This window comes from Prosopis cineraria, unplaced genomic scaffold, assembly GCF_029017545.1.
Source record: "Prosopis cineraria cultivar Desert tree isolate PC_DT_omini unplaced genomic scaffold, ASM2901754v1 PC12, whole genome shotgun sequence".
NCBI classification, from domain to species: domain Eukaryota; kingdom Viridiplantae; phylum Streptophyta; class Magnoliopsida; order Fabales; family Fabaceae; genus Prosopis; species Prosopis cineraria.
Window position 1 is genome coordinate 29084074 of NW_026555343.1, and position 13599 is coordinate 29097672.

A 13599-nucleotide genomic window follows, 5' to 3' on the forward strand; every position below is an offset into this window, starting at 1 on the left:
AAACCACGTACATGAAGTTAAACATTAATTAACGCCCATTTAATCAAGACCTCTTTCATCAAGTTTGCCATAAATTTCTAACTTGAGTAGTTAGTTAATGAGTTTCTTTCATTTATCTTGATCAACTCCCCAAGAAAATGGTTAATTGAGCAAAAGAAATTTGACGGATGAGTATTACGGGTTAATTAATGGGTCACTTATATGGATTATAGTTGTCAAGAGTCTAGTGGTCTCCTGTATAATTTGTGTCTCCAAGGTGATCTGGACAAACCGACACATGCATGGATTTCTGACTGTTAAGAGATACAGTTGCATGGCCAGTTAGCCAAAGAAAAGTTCTAATCCTATGTGGGCCATCCCACTTACAAACTAGAATCCATTTGCTTTGGCCTTTATAAAAATAAAGTACTTAAAATTAAACTTGAACTAGTTATAACACTTATTAAAAGGATTAATTATTAAAATTATAGTCGAAGATCAAATTAATTATAAATGAAATATTTTTTAAATTAATTAAAATATTAATTTAATAATTTATCGAGTTGACATATTTAAATATTATGATAAAAGTTGAGTTACTAATCCAGAGTCTCAAGGGTTATAGCTGGAGATAGGATATAAATTTCTCTTTTTATAGTTTTATTGGTGACCAGCTGGTAACCATAATTTTTCTGTCAATATAATAAATGTTACATATTTTTACCAATTAGATTACTTTCTCTTATTTTATAATTTTAAGGATTTGTAAACGTTAACATCCAAAGTAAATTTCCAGTGGATTACAATCTAAAGTCATGAACGATAAAGAAATTGAAATATAGAAATAAAAATAATTCGTACGGTAAAAGTAAAAACACGATAGTACAAATATGACATTTAAACCGCCATTTCCAAACCAGTTCTTATGCATATGGTTTAGAAAATAGAGGTGGTTGTATTTTTGTAAATAACTGATGAGACTGGTAAAAATTTTAAGCTGGTTTCTATGAGAACCGTTGTCTAAAAATTTCTTTTCAAAAGGATTTTAATTTTTTCTTTTTTAATTAATTATTTTTACTTTTCTAGACCGACATGGCAACTGGTGTCGAAACGTTTATTTTTTTGTGGTAATTAAATTCGTTTTATCTTTCTTGGCCGTTTGACTTTATAACAGGCCTAGAAAGTATTAAAAATAATTAAAAATTATTTAATAATTTCTACAACGGTTTCTTTAAGTAACTGATCTAGAAAACCTTTCAGAAGATTAAATTACTTTCAAATTGCATCTTCGCCATTCTACAAGCCCTCTCCCTTAGACACAACGTTCAACCAACCCTGAATAAAAACCTAGAAAGCTTTATCAAATTCTGCAAGCCTAGAAAACTTCGTCGCATACTACAAACCCAGATGCTCTAAACCCAAAATCTTCTACACCTAAAAGCTTCATTGCGTTCTTCATGTGCTTCAACCCAAAAATTATTTCTCGTGTGATGTGGTTTTTATTTTGGCCGTGCTTCTTATTCTTCTTCTTTTCATGCGTGCTTCATTTCTCTGAGCTTCAATCTTGCTTTTGTGCCTCAAGCATGGTTTTCGTTGGTGCTTCAATCCATTTGCACTTGTGTAACCCAGGTATTTTTTTTATTTTTTTTTATTAATTTTGATGATCTTGATTTTCTTGCTGGGTTTTCCTGTCTTTGTCATTTGGTATTCATGCTGGGTGTTCTGATTAAGGCAGAACATAATCAGAGACTTCGTGTCTTGTAGATAGATGGAGCAAGACTTGGATCACCTTTCTAAGGTTAATTATCACCTCACCATTTCCCAAAATTTGGACCCTGAAGAACCAAACAACAATAACAACTTTAGTGAGATTCAATGGAAAAAAGATAGACAGCTGTGGATTTGAATTCATTCTGGTATAAGTGATTGGATCAAGTTTCTTCAGAATTAAAGATTTATTACCCAGTACCCCGCAACCAATGACCCAGAAGCTCCATCATAAAATTGAACGTATAAAAATTCCTGATGTTATCTCTAATCTTTCTGAAAATCTTTTAAATTGCTTTATCTATTTGGTTCCTCATAAAATTTCCTAAAAAAAAAATTGCTTATCATAAATAAATTATTATCCATGATGTCCTTTGCACCTATGTACTGTGGGATGAAATAGGCACGTGAGATAATGAGTAACAATCACTTAGTCACCAACTAAGGAGATTATTAGATAATAGAAGATTGGGAATCATTTTCATTATTGATAACCATTTAAATGAGGTGAAATTAAAAATTACAGAATACATGAATGTGAGGAATCAGATTGAGAAAGCAATTCTATTGAAGATGGAGTTTAAAAACAAATAACAGAACTCAATCACCCAATCTTTCTTTATTTAACATGAAGTATGGACTCAGGAGTCATTTGGGAGATGAAATCTTTTCAAATACAGGATGATGCATTTCAATAAGGTACAAAAGACAAAAGGAGGGAGAAAAAATACATTTCATTGCCAACTGAGAAGAGCAGACATGCCGTCAACGGTAATGCAACAGCAATGTTTAGGTGAGAAGCTCTACCAGGGCAATAGTAAGAAGGGAGGAGAGAACAAAAAGACACAAACCCAAGAGAAGAGATTGCATGATCAATGTCACCCAATGTGTCAAATTCAGAAATTGCCTCATCAAAAGCCTGCCAGATTAGAAAAAAGATCACAAACTGTAAAAATAAGGCGGAATTAAAATAAGTTTCAAATATTTATTCAACACTAAATCCTCTACAAGACAGTTTGAAAGATAAACTACATGATAAACCAACCTTCTCACGTTACGAAGAGAAGAAACTTGTGGCAAGGCATCACGTTGCTCTGTTAAAACACGAACTAACCAATGTAATTTACAATAATTTATATTATATACTGAAAGTCATATTAGCCCTGCCATTGTGACACAAAATAAATTATACCAACAATGAAGTGGAGGGTAACAAATAAATATAAATTCTTTTGCTAACGACATACGTGTAAGTTTTCCATGTACTAATTTAGTTGTAGAAAACATTGTTAATATGCAAGTAATATCCTGGACCCATCAACATTAATATGATTTCATGCTACTACGTACTCCATTAGGAGTTTCTTAAAAGAGAAGAAATGATAGAAGGCATCAAAATACTTCAAATATATCTTCATTGGGTTCCATTAAACATACCTTCAAAACCTATACATCACCACTGTTCAACCCTTCTACAGTCAAAAGGGAATGCAAGTACAAAAAAAAAATGAAACAAAAGACATGGCTAAAAGAAGTAAACAACGAAAAATCGCAAACAGGGGAAGAGTGGCAGTAAAAAGAATAATAAAAGGCAGTGACTACAACCATAAAAGCATTGTTATTCATTGTGTATCCATGTATCGGTGGCAGCAAAATCGTTGAGTTAATTGCCACGGTATCCCATTACCATTACGGCAGACGAATTATATAGCTTTTCCCCGGTTGCTAGCGGTTCTTCGTCAAGAAAATCTAAAACAACTTTAATAGTTCTTGAAGCGATCGTTAAGCAGCAAATTGAAGGGAAAAGAAATTATCAACTCAACCTTTCATTCACGAGACTGCATAGTTGCTGGAAGTCAGATTATTCAAATCCTGACCCGTCCGCTGCCTTGAAAAAACCAATGTTGAAGAGCTGAACATCGAAGTTGAAGAACCGAGAGTTGATGGAGATGAGTCTGCGTCGCATCTCAGTTTCACAAATCCATTACGCATGGGAAAAAGGATGGCTCTAATTTGAAATTTGAAAGGAGAGCGTGCCAGAGCGTTAGAAGAGAGTTCAATGCATCGAGTTGAAAACCAAAATTTTAAATGCAGTGTACTATAACACAGGAAGCGAAAATTATAGTGGTCAGAAGCACCGGTTTTTACTTTTAGAAAGAAGAGAATAAATGTAAATGTCTCGGAAACATAAAAATGCTTGGAGAGAAAAGACTGTCAGATGCCACTGAAAATGACTCTAGGAAGGCTCCCAACATCAAATATACCGTCATTTAAATCAGAAGAAAATGAAGAAAAATAAAACAATTAAGCCAACCAATGACATGACAATATTAAAATAAGCCTAGGGTTCATTAGCCAACAAGAGATGACCAATTTCTGACCAGCCAGTTGAGTTTTACAAGGTTTGTATAATAATTAATAAGGCTGATTTGTTGGCATATTATGGCAACATGAGTGTTCTAAACTGGTCAGCAGCGAGTGATTATGGCAGCATGTTTAAATTGTTTAATGTGTTAGCATGCCTTTATTGAATTTTTGTGTTTATAAACTTATTAGTCATTGTAGCTTTGTTTGATTGTGAATTGAATTATTGGGAAGTCTAATTTTTAAAGGTCGCCTGAATTTAATTAAATTAAACTACTGTGATTGCATGACTAGTTTACCTTCTATACTCTGATCGAGTGCTGGTAGCGGGCGGATGTAACGTCCTCGTCTCGAAGGAAAGCCTTTAGAACTTGTTGGGATCTTAGAAAAAGAACACCTTAGAGAGGTTTTAGAAAGAGAAAACAAGGTTTTGTGGATGCCTGTGCAAGGACATGACAATGGGAGTCACGTCCATCCATGGAGAGAGATTAATCGAGAGCTACACGTGTCTGATCTATGGGTGGATGTGCAATGTTATATCACGTCCATGAGCGGATGTGGATAGAAGGATGTACCCATCCCCCTCGTCCTCATCCACCTTTACAAACAAAAGTTGCACTGTCTCAATTGCCAGTGGACATGTACGAAAGCAACTTTGTATACAAGTGTTATAAACGTAAAACTCAGGGTTCCAATTCATTGTAAAATATAAACCCTCAAAGCGATAAATGAGAGCAGGCCGCGCCAATTATGTAGTATATCAATGTTCAGAAGAGATACTCTTATGTTCACTTCAACAATATTATATGATTATTTCACCAAAAAAATTATATAATAAAAATCTGGAACTCAACAAACACTATTACAGAATATGCTAAATAATAAGATAATCTTGACAGTTATTTATGTAAAAGAGAATATTTGACAAAAAACCGTCAAATACACACACATATCATTTTATTTTTTTAAAAGAATATGTATATTTCATGACTGTTTCAAAATAATTGTCAAATTTATATTTATTGTATTTGACAGTGCTATTGAAACAAACACCAAATATATAATAAATTTGTTTTCTAAAAAATATACTATTAAGTTGCATTTTTACTCTTAAACTTTTTTTCAAGAAATAATTTTACCCCTGTATTGATAAATGAAAAATTTTTACCCCTGTATTATTTTTCTGGGAAGTGCTAGGCACCTTATGGAAAGTTTTTTTCTCATCGAAAAAATAATTTAAAGGTAAAATTGCCTCATTTATTAGTACATGAGTGAAATTGCTCCTTAAAAAAAAAATTCAAGGGTAAACATGCACCTTAACCCAATATATATATATTGATGCCTATTTCAAAACAAACATCAAATATGCCTAGTATATATTTAATGGTTACTTCTAAATAGGCGTCAAATATGAAATACTTGGTGTTATTTTAAAATAACCATCAAGTATTATGTTTTAGAATGTCCACAATGTTCATATTTGTTCTTCACTTAGGCTGTCGTACTCCCTTTGAGAACTCCATAGACCTATGTGAAAACCCATTTCTAGCCTTCCCCTTCATTTTCACACACAAAATTGGTTTAGTTCTTGATTCTTGAGTTGTATTTGCTCATGATAGCTGTTCTCTTTGTAGTTGCTGGCGTAGGCTGTATCTGAACCCTTCCTCCTCTCTAGTTCGTGGTTTCTTTCATTTGTTTGATGTTAGTTTTAGTTTTGCCTTCATTTTTCAATCTTCTAAGTTCATATAGCTAGGTTTCCATTATTGGATGCTTGTGGGTTTTCATTATTGGGTGCTTTGTGGATATTGGTTGATTCTTATATCTTTAATGTTGTTGTTTATCTACTGTTTTTTTTGAATTGAATGGTTAATTTAGAATTTTGTAGATTGAATTGCCAGTTTCCACATTTATTTATTATGTGTGTGTGTATATATATATATATATATATATATGTATATGTACTAACAGAATATTTTTTATTTGCCAATACACTGAGCACTCATTATAAGAGAGAGTAGCTTTGAATGAATATGGGGTACGCAGGCATTGATCAAAAAGCTGCAAACAAGGAGGAATCAGATGTGACTATATTCCGCCATATGCTCTAGGCAATGGTACAAGTTAAAAAAGAAGGAATTGTTAACAACTCCTATGTAAAGGAGGTTATTGATAAATTTATAAGTACTATTATTTTCTATTAATTAATAATTGATTATTAATATCAAAATAATCATATTTACTTTGCATAGGATGTCATCTGTCAAAAGGTCTCAGGGCAAATGTCACACCAAAAAAAACAAAGGCATGACTGGCATGGCATATGCATACTAACTCACCTCTCTTAAGCCTTAACTCAATAAACTCATATTTTATACCTTAAACATATTTGACATTGTAATAGGATTTTATTTTTATTACTTTTCATGCAATAAGATTCATAATTTTTTGTAGAAATTTTTAGCAAAACCTCACCAAAAAGTAAGACTATGAAATATAACAACAATAAAGAATAACAGCGACCTAACAAAGGAGCTCCATTCCTAACCAACAGATATATAATCTCATAAGAAAAACAAGGATCCTACCTATTGCATGTGGATTGCTAGCATCTAAGACCCAAATTATAAAAATAATGAATAAAAAGTTGAAATTTATATCAAGTTGAGATTTGCCTAAAATAATTCTTCCACTTCAATTCATTGGTAAGGCCTCTCAACAATTAAATAGAGATATAGGTTCAGCAATTCTATCTGAGGCCAAAAAATATTTTCTAGTGAATAACATCCCAATTTAAATTCAAGGAAATAAAGAGAATATATACTAATAACAAAATTAGAAATTTAACAGAAATATCCATCTGAAAATAAATTAGAAACCTATACCTTATAAGCCACATGATTCTATATAAATATATGAATCATATATGTACAAATCAAAATAATGACAACAGAACATTAAGCTTTCATTTTCATACTACAATACATGTTTTAAACAACTAAGAAATATGTAACTCTTTTCAAAATCTATATTTAAAGAAATGCAATTCATTTAACAAATATCATTTTGAAAAAATAGTAAGCTCCAAAACTCAATTTTTTTCGAGACTTAATCAGAATGATTGAGAAGCATGAACACAAAGTATAAGAGGGTAATTGACCAACAAACATGCATGGACACACAACTGCAAGAGTAAGTATCCAACAAGCACGGCTTAGAGCCACGAAATGACCAAGCACAAGTATGAGGCCCATGAAAACAAGTGTGAGTATGATACTTACAAATAACCATCCTTCCATTCCACATACGTTGGCCTTTGCATGAGGCTAGCAACTAACATTCTGAAATCAATCCCTTAATCTAAACCAAGCATGCATAAGTCTAAATAAAATTGATATTTTTATCTGTTAGTATCATAATCATCATAAAACAATCTCATCTATAATCTCTAATGCATGAATCATAATAATAATCATTTTCAACCCATAAAACAAACATTATTAGTTATGTTAAATAATAAAAATACCCAATAATAAAACAGTCTTGTCCTTCCTTTTAAAGCTTGATGCATGAAATGGAAGTAGTGTCTTTCAAAATAGCCAGTATAAAAAAAATTTGAAGTTATATGAATATACATGTGACAGTACTTTAACAATATTGAAGAACATGAAATTAGTCTATAAATTAATTGGGATGCTATTCATTTACCTAATAAACTCCCAAATAATGACTTGTTCATTCTAAGCACCTCTCAAAAGCCTTAGCTATTCTACTATCTAGACAAGGAAAATAAACAACTCTCTTTAATGATAACTCTATGTTATATATTGCCAATAGATATTTAACAACTCAAACTCCTTAAATTATTTAAGGTTACTCTTCAAACAACTCACTAGACACTTTCCCAATCTAAGCACATGACAAACTTTAAAAGAAAAAAAAAATATAACTTAACCGACTTTCATTGTGAAGGAAGCGACATTGAAATTAATCATCAATATATATATATATATATATATCACCATAACTAATCATTGGTCTTAAACATTATCAAACCTAAAAGAAAATCTATCCTTCTTCATTTTAGACATGTGTCAAGGTTCATTATTTTAATAACCCAAACTTTACATTAAAATGAAGATATATATATATATATATATATATTCAAGCAACATTTATACATTTCTAAGTTTTTAACATAGAAATTGAGCAACCTAAATCCAATTCCAGTCATTAATATAATAAACATGCTTAATCTCCATTTAAATCAAATTTCTCTTTTACGCATTTTACAAACATCCTATGTGAGTCATTGTTCAACTATAATACAAAACTCCTTCCTTTTCAATTCCAAATATTTCCATACCATAATATACATAAAACACACACATATACATAAACACACATTTTAACAAATACCTCATGGGCATCAATATTCAACTATATTATCAAGCTTCTTACTCTACCAATCTCTTACTCAGTAATTCTTAAACTTCTATATAAATTTTGTATGCCTCCCAAACTCATCATGTCTTCATAAAAAATCCATTCAAACAAAACTGAAAATTTTCCTACTCTTAAATTTAAACTTGTTACCACCTCAATCTTTCCCTTACACACACAGCAACTAATACAAGGGAGGAAAAAATTCAGCAACCTCCCAAGGCATAAAAAACACACACAAATCCAACATAAGGAAGAGGGAGGATAAAGCTTGAACTGACCAAGAAGCAAAGGAGGAATGGATAGAAAGATTTGAAGTTCCCTCCCTCACCAAAACAGTACCAACATAGACGCAGAAACAGAGGAAAGAGCAGAAGTTTTACAAGCTTCACATAACCCACAGTAGCTAACGACGGTGCACTCATATTCACAAGCAACAGATGATCAAAATGGAGGATGGAAGCTTCTCGATCCAGAGCTTCTCAAATGTATTCTCTCTACCTCTCTCTTGGTTACACTTGACGGTAATCACTATAAAAGAAAATGAATTTTGGCAATGATTTTTAGTGGCAGCAAATCAATGTTGCCATCAATTTAAAAGTCATCACCAAAAGTATCATTTGGGTGGCGACTTTTAATAGTTGCCACTAAAAGCAGACTTTTGACTATAACATTTCTCGCCACTAAAAATTTTCATAAAAATAATTAAAAAATTAAAAATAATTTGTATAAGTATTTTTGGTGACAACATTTGTCTCCACTAAAACTATTTTTTAAAAAATTAAATATAATTTTAAATGATATGAAATAATATATAAATTTCCATTTAAATTACTAAAAAATACTTATGAATTATTTTAAAAATTTAAAATTAAATAAAATCATTCAAAAGATATTTATGAAATTAAGTTTCTTATTTTATATACAAAATTAGAAATAAATGATATATAGGATTGTGAAACAAAAATAATAATAGTGAAGATGTGTTAAGTTTAACTATTAACTCATTTTTTAATTTTGTATTATTCATAATCTTTTTAGACATATATAGCTCATATTTTTTAAGAATTATGTTATTAATCTTGTATTTAATATGATAAATTAAAATCTTGATAAATTCTTATTATTTTCAATTATAATTAGGTTGAGTTATACATAAATTATTATTTATATATAAATTCATAAATGACATTGGGACATCAAAGTTGTACAGATGTTGTGAGATGCAACTGATATTATAGACTATTTGACATAATGAGCACTAGATGTTTGGCCTAATATGCAAATGGTGTTTACTTCTTCTATTGAACTTTAATGCCTCTTAGCCAATAATTTTATTTGATTCTACCTAATATATTTAGGTTTCCAATGATATAAAAAAGAAATTATTGATAAGATTTTTATAACTAATTATTTCTAAGAAGAATATGAAAAATTATTCAAATCCACCTTGCTATGAGATAGACAATGATTAGAGGTTAGCTAAACTGATCACATATGATATTCTTATAATTATCTTGTATTATAAAAGTTATTGGTATTCATTAAAAATTCAAATTATTTAAAACTATTAACAAAATTTATGTGGTTGACATGTCATAAAATAAATTATTATTTTAAAAAAAGAGTTTATGATGCCGCTAAAATTTTTAAATTATTATTTTTTAAAAAGGAGTATTTAACGTGGCCAAAAACTATTAACGACGAAAGTTATAACAATGACCTTTTAGTGGTGAAAAATCATCTTAAAAACATTTAGCAGTGACTTTTGGAGCTAAAAATCTTTTTTTCTATTTATAGTGTAATGGAGAAGAAAAAGGGAATCTGATGGGATTTTCTTTCTTTTTTTAATTATTTTCTTAAAAAGTAATGGCATTTCTTTAATTTTGCAGTGCTAAAAAATATAAAATCTCACTTTTGTCACTGCCTAAATTCAAACCGTGAACCCACAATGAGAAACCCAAAACAAACTACTAATTCACTTTATTATAACTGCCCAATAATTTTATAAAAAGAAAGTTAGATATTTAGAATAACAATTTATTATTGTATTTTATTTTTATTTTTTATGCAAATATGAACTGAGAGGTCTAATTATCCCTTTTTTAAAAATATTTATTGCATATTTAACAAAATTCTAAATTCTTGAGTCATTTTAGCAAACTTCTTGAACATGAGGATATCTTAGCCAGAGCGTCGGTGTAATAACCCTAAGAATTTTAGTCAAAATTATAATCTATAATAAAATATTTTAAGTTTATTTTATTAACTTATGAAACTCAGATTGGTAGTTAGTGAAAATATACCTCATCAAGCATTTTCAAGTTGTGTTTGTTAAATAAATATATAAATAAATAAAAGAAGAACATTTTCATGTGTGAGTTTGAATTTTAATATAATAACCCTAAATCTTAAATTAAACAAAATTTTCTTATTTTATTTTATATTTTAAAAGATTTGGATTTTTTTAAAAAAATTTTCTTGAGTCTTTCATATAATTTTCTTTGTGCTTCTCCTTACAATGTTTCTCAAACTCTGATCAGATCATATTTCTTCGCGTGAACGTTAAGAAAATAGAGCATCCCACTTCTTTCGAGCTCTCTTCTCTCATCACTGTCGAACCCATCCTCCTCACCTTCGAACTTGTTGTCCTTCTCGCCGGTGGCATGCGTCATTTCTTCCCTTCTTCTCATTTTCGATTTTTCTAGAACCAGTGAGAGAGAGAGAGAGAGAGAGAGAGAGACCTCCGTTACTCCTCTGTTCTTCCTTATCCTTTCCGTCCGTTTGCCAGTGACCGTGCGTGCTTTCATCGCTGCCGTTGATGGTCTAGCTCATGGGTTTTTCTCTTCCTCCTCTATGGTTCATCATTGATCCTTGCTCTTTCCTCTTCTCTTCGTGCTGCAGAGAGATTCAGATCCGCCTCTATTTTGTGTTTGTGCCATCGTCGTAGTGCGTCAAGCCTTCTATTCCTCCCTCCACGTTTCAACGCCACTGTGCTTCCATTTCTCCTCTATTTGTGAGCTGCGGTGGGTGGTTGCTGTCAATCCTCTTCTTTGTTGTTCACTGTTCTACATCGCGGGAGTCTCTTCTTCCCCTTCATTTCTTCTTTGCTTCTTGGTGAGTTCAACCTTCTTTCCCCCTCTTCCTTATGTCGATCTATATGTGTTTTGTGATCTTGGAAGTTGCTGAAAGTTTGTTTATTTTCTGTATCAATTGTTATATGTTTGTAAGGAAAATATTGATTTCTAAAAAGATTAAATTGAAGACTAGAAAGAGAGAATTTTAGTGTGATTTGAATGGATTTTGGATAAGTACACGTGTTTGGAAAGCATAATAAATTTCTAAATGTTTCAGAATTGTTGAACAAGAGATAGGAAGAGTAGAAGTTTGGTGCTATAGTTTGAATATTGATGTCCATGAGGTATTTGTCAAAATGTTAGAAGGGCTAGATTGGAGAGATCAAGCATGTTTTATTGTATGAAGGAGCTTTGTATCATAATTGAATATTGAGACACATAAAGTGTTTGCCAAAATGTGCAAAAGAGGAACCTGATGGGCATGGAGCAATTAAGTATATTTAGTATATGAATGACTAAAATTTGGGTTTAAATTGTTCAAGTTCTATGTTGAAAGCTATGAAAGGCATAAAGATGGTTTGAATAGATACACACACATGTATTTCTATTGTTGTAAAGGGCGTCCTAAATTAGGACTTAATCATCACACTGACCATGGTTAATCAAGAACTAACCCAAATAGATTATCCATTACGAGATTAAACTAAATGAATTTTTAATATGTATTTTTTTAACAAACTATTTAGTACAAAGGGATCCCAAGTCTTTAAAATATTTTAAAAACTCATATCATTTAATTAAACATATGCAGAAGCATGATAATAACTATTTTTACTTGCATAAATATTTTGGCCCGTAATTATAGCACAAGCATCAAACCACATTCCTCAGGGCCCAAAATACATTTTTCCCAACACAAAACCCATAATGCAAGTGGATCAAGAATATATTATCCTAGGTGGCAATATCATAAACTAAATACACATATCAAATAAAAGGAGAGAGGCCTACAGAAGTGATTATTATCACTTGGCCTAATGCTCCTTTCCTCTGTTCTTCTCAGATGAGCTAGCTCCTGTAATATGTTAAAAGAGAGGGGTGAGTACAACCACTCAGTAACCAAAGTATATCTAAGTTATACAAATGCATGATAATTAATCATAAAGGCAAGTGACCAATAAATTTATCAAGGTGACCATTCAAACAATCACATTAATAACATGTTAATCACATTAACATTTAACTCATGTGAATAATTTCAAGAATAAAGTCAAGTATAAAATTTGCACAAATAGCCACATATACATTATTCACATAATTACTACATGTTCTCATTTCTACAATTATAATCATATTCTCAACATAGCCATCAATCACTCAAATGGCATGATAATAATAATATGCATGATCAATCTCTTCTTATATCCCCTCTTATTTCCTCTGACATGAAATTCATGGGCCAACAACAGGAAAGGATCATCCATGTGGTGAGACTACCCAAAGCTTTAATCATATCATGAGGGGTTACCGGGTCAGGGTTATCTTACTCACTTATGAACATGGTTTCCCCCAAAAATGTTTAAAACACTTACCTAGTCTTAGAATACTTAAAATCTCATTTGAAGTATTCCATTATGAAGCATTACCTTCTAAATCAGCTCCTATCGCTGCAGCGTCGATCGTGTTCTCTCGCTTGCTCTCTGTTCGCACCAGATGCAGATGAAGAAAGAAGGAAGAGAAATAGATGAAATAAGGCAAAGTGTTTTTTTTTTAAACAAGCGTGGGTCCCACGGCCTTTATTCTCTTTCTTTTGTCTTCTTCAATTGCACACCCGTGAATTTTTCTTCCCTTTTCTCATTTCATTTTTTAATTTATTTAATATTCCTTCTTTCTTTTTCTTATTTTTTTATTATTATATATGTTATGATTGCATGGAGAGCGCCAAAAGCACAGCCACTTCTTCTTCTTCTTC

General features: G+C 31.2%; 1 long non-coding RNA gene across 1 annotated transcript; it reads right to left on the minus strand.

Moving 5' to 3' along the window:
* Nucleotides 1-12510: 12510 nt before the first annotated feature.
* LOC129287972 (uncharacterized) lies at nucleotides 12511-13341 on the minus strand. Its single transcript, XR_008587857.1, has 2 exons — nucleotides 13220-13341; nucleotides 12511-12702 (listed from the first exon to the last, which is right to left on the minus strand). It is a non-coding gene; the product is annotated as an uncharacterized LOC129287972 (long non-coding RNA).
* Nucleotides 13342-13599: the final 258 nt, after the last annotated feature.